Consider the following 3,652-nt stretch of genomic DNA (forward strand, 5'->3'; position numbering starts at 1 on the left):
TTCTATGTCTGCTTACTTCTTTTTTTCTCTCTCAATTGTCACATTTTGTATTTCAGAGAGGAGGCATTAAGGATTCATGCCATACGTTTATTTACAAACGTTTCTAGTATGTTGAGCTCAACAGTTTGATCCATTTTTCAAAGTGACTGCACCTCTTAAAATGCTCCTCTTCATATCTGTTTCATGGATTAAGTAAAACATCCTTATTTTTTTAGCAGTTGGTGTCTTACTATAAAGAAAGATGCGGCGAATCCAGATCCAAATTACGGAGTCATCATAACTAGCAACCGCCACTTGTTTTCCACCGAAAATGGCAAATTCTTCCCTGGGCCCTCCTCATAGTGGCTTCTATGGACCACAGAGGTTGTGAATCTCCGGATGCTCTGTCCCAAAATAGCGCTGTTGGGAGGCCTGCAAAAGGCGCAGAGACCTAAAACAGAGGGAATGGGGGTTCCTCACCAAGTTCTCCCTTTCTCAGGACTTGTCTGCTTACTTCTTGAAGTTTTAAGTATTTAAAAGGGTCCTCTGAGTTCCAGCATGTTCCCTGTTTCTATTGTTGGAATATTTTAAATTGGTTGATGGAGGAGAGCAAATGCTAGGTTTATGACCCTATTTTTTTATTAGAGGTTGTTTCTTTAGTGTTGTTTCTATCCATTATGCATTTTTTTCTCTCTCCCTTTATTTTATTTTTGGTCCTTTTATTTTCATGTGTTCCTGTTTTTCATTTTACTTTCTCCGAATTTATCTTCACTTCCTCTCAGTGATTTGGTGATTTTAGACCCAGTTTATTATTATTAAATTTATATGCTTTTTGTAATGTTCCATTTTTTGTTCCTTCTACTCACTAATTATTTGGCAAAGCCATTATTTTTCATTATAGCTACTTTTACCCTAAAATGTATGTTTCCCTTCTTTCCCTGTGCGTTCTAGTTCTTTTATGCCTAGAACTCTCACCTATGTGTACTTCTATTTCAATTTATCTCTCAGTATAACTTTGTAAAGGGAGGAATACCAGTAGAATGTTTATGTCCCCTTTGAGATATAAAAGCGTATTCTTGTCTTAAAAGTAACCAGAGTATAGTATGGTTGGCTATTGAATTCTTGGGTCATAGTGTTTTGCTCAAACCTCTATATTTGTTCCATTTTATTCTGTTATTTTTGTTTGTCTTCAAACAAAAAGCAGTGGTACAGGAAGCCCCTATCACATTAATGCTGAGTGGATGGGAGGCATATCTTTGGATGTCCATGCTGCAGCTGCTCAGAAGCATCGTTGTTCTTGGATGACGGAGAACTCAGTCTATACAACCTTGAAGCATGTACAATGAGGTATGCATTTCCTGCATCCATATGAAGTTTTCCTGAGCTTTATCCCTGGGGCTGTTCTGGGTGGCAGGGCTTGGATTTTAGCTGGTCTTCTCATTCTTGTCTCAGTTTTGCAAGATTTGCTCACTGGGCTGTGCCTGAGACTCTACATGGGGATTTGGGTCTTTGTGTTCTGGATTGTCCCCTGCCTTATAGACTGGGATCTGTTTCTGTCTTTTGTCTTGGGGTCCTGGGCTCAGGACTCATGCTTTGAGATCCCTGTCTTTGACTCTAAGCTCAGGGATCTGTTTCATCCTGAGAGGACCCAGTGGGCAGGGTGTAGAAAGAAGGTGATGATGATTCATGGCCCAAACCAGACTATGGAAACAGTTGGGTCATCATCTGTTTGGTAGATAAGGGTGTCATTTATTTCCTTGGCCTTGACGGTGGGTGTGGGCTTCTCCCTGGGGCAGTTGGGTTATTCTGAGGTCAAGCTCCATTAATTCCCCAACCTCACTCTACAAATCCTGCAGACAGTGAAGACTGAGGAGCCCATCTGGTCCATACCAGGAGCAGAGGTGTTGCACAAGCATCACCTGTCCTCAAGGCCTGCCCCTGGACCCAAAGGTCTGACCAGGTAGGAGTTTGGGACAGAAGACAGGGAGGAGTTTTGAATAGAGTTGTGGTTCCCAGGGAATCCCTGCATCTTTCACATAACTTTGTACACAGTGGGCCATAATTAACATTATTGAATACATAAAAAAGTGAATGAACAGAGAAATACTTTGACTTGGAAAGAAAAAAAACAGTACAAGGGCAAAAAATGCAAGGAGAGATATTAAACCAGGAGCAGGGAGCTGCCCCTAGGTGGGAAGCCAGCTTGTGGGGGGCATTCACAAAGAAACCCTAAAGGAAGGAGCAGGAATGGACATGTTCTTGCTATGAACTCCCCATTTGGATTCACTGGAAACACAGGATTTGGGGATGGGGGGAAGGAGGGACAAAGCCTGGCAGCCAAGGGAGGAGGTATAGAGGAGGGAAGTGAGGTCCTCCCATCTCAGAGCAAGCTGCACCTCATGCTTAGGGCTTGGGGAGTAAATGCTCCCTGACAAATGCTCAGCCTGGGTCATCAGGTGCATGTGGATCTGCTTCTAGAAGCTCTGGTTCCATCTCTGTTTCTGCTATTCTTCATCTCAGGCCTGCACATTCTGTCTGCAGATGATGGTTTCATTCAGCCTCCTGCACTCTCAAGTAATGGACATGAGTGTCAGTCAAGGCACAGAATCTGGCTCTGAGATGAAGAGAAGTTTCTTTCCAGCCTTCTCCAAGGACTTTGACTCCCTTTGAGCAGGTCTCCAGCTCTTTATCCTAATATTTCATCTTGTCATTTGCTTCAAAATGATCTTACGCCTGTTGCAGGTCTTGATCTGACTTGACAGATACCATCCCGAGAAAGTCTGTGTCTTTCTCTTGACAGTGTTCTCTCATTCCACTGACTCTTCTGACAATTGTGAACTGCATTTTCAGTCGAGCCTGGCTCAGTCAGGACGCCTTTAAAGATGACTTGCCAGGTAATTATTTTTCCAAAATAATTAATTAAAAATTTTGTTTTTTTAGTACACTTTTAGATTTACAGAATAATTGAGTAGATAGTACATAGAGTTCCATACCCCACCGCATCCTTCATTAGCTTGCTTTATTATTAACATCATTGTGGTGGTATATTTGTTATAATTAATAAACCCAAAATAATACATGATTAAACTACAGTAGTCCAGGGTTTAAAATGCGGTTCACTCTTTGTGTTATGTATGAGTTCTATGGGTTGGACAAATGTAGTCCCTAATCCACCACAACCATCTCCTGTCAGGAGGAGGAAAGTGGGCATTGTGGTTATGTCAGGAGGGCTGGAGAGAGCAGAGCCCTGGAGGTGAGGAGCGGGAACCTCTACTCTTTCAGAGGGGATCTTAAGTAGTCTAGAGCAAGGCCAGGAAGCCCAGGGCAGCTGCTGCTCCCAGAGAATGTGCATAGTTTGAAATAAAGAAGCTGGTAATTGAAATATTGGAAAAAATTTTTTTTAATTAGAAGGAAATTAACTTTATTATATATATATATATGAAAGGAAACTAAAGAGCCTGAACACCTGGGAACAATTACTTTAGAGAAACAGTCACTTTCAGGGACTGTTTGGAGGGGGCAACATCCTGACATTTCTTTCAAAGGCAGTATCTGTCACACTACTATTTGTTTTGCAAGAGCTTTATGAAGATAAAATACAATACCGTACAATACACTTATGTAAAGTGTACAATTCAGAAAACTTTTTAGTATATCCACAGAATTGTGCAAC

The 3,652-nt window shown here is 41.5% G+C and overlaps 1 pseudogene across 1 annotated transcript; it reads right to left on the reverse strand.

The window, feature by feature from the left end:
- Positions 1 to 203: 203 nt before the first annotated feature.
- Positions 204 to 2,748, reverse strand: LOC308508563 (cytochrome c oxidase subunit 7C, mitochondrial-like; annotated as a pseudogene). Its single transcript has 2 exons — positions 2,711 to 2,748; positions 204 to 411 (listed from the first exon to the last, which is right to left on the reverse strand). The product of its transcript is annotated as a cytochrome c oxidase subunit 7C, mitochondrial-like (transcript).
- Positions 2,749 to 3,652: the final 904 nt, after the last annotated feature.

Source organism: Rhinolophus hipposideros (assembly GCF_964194185.1).
Source record: "Rhinolophus hipposideros genome assembly, chromosome: 15".
Taxonomy (NCBI): Eukaryota; Metazoa; Chordata; class Mammalia; order Chiroptera; family Rhinolophidae; genus Rhinolophus; species Rhinolophus hipposideros.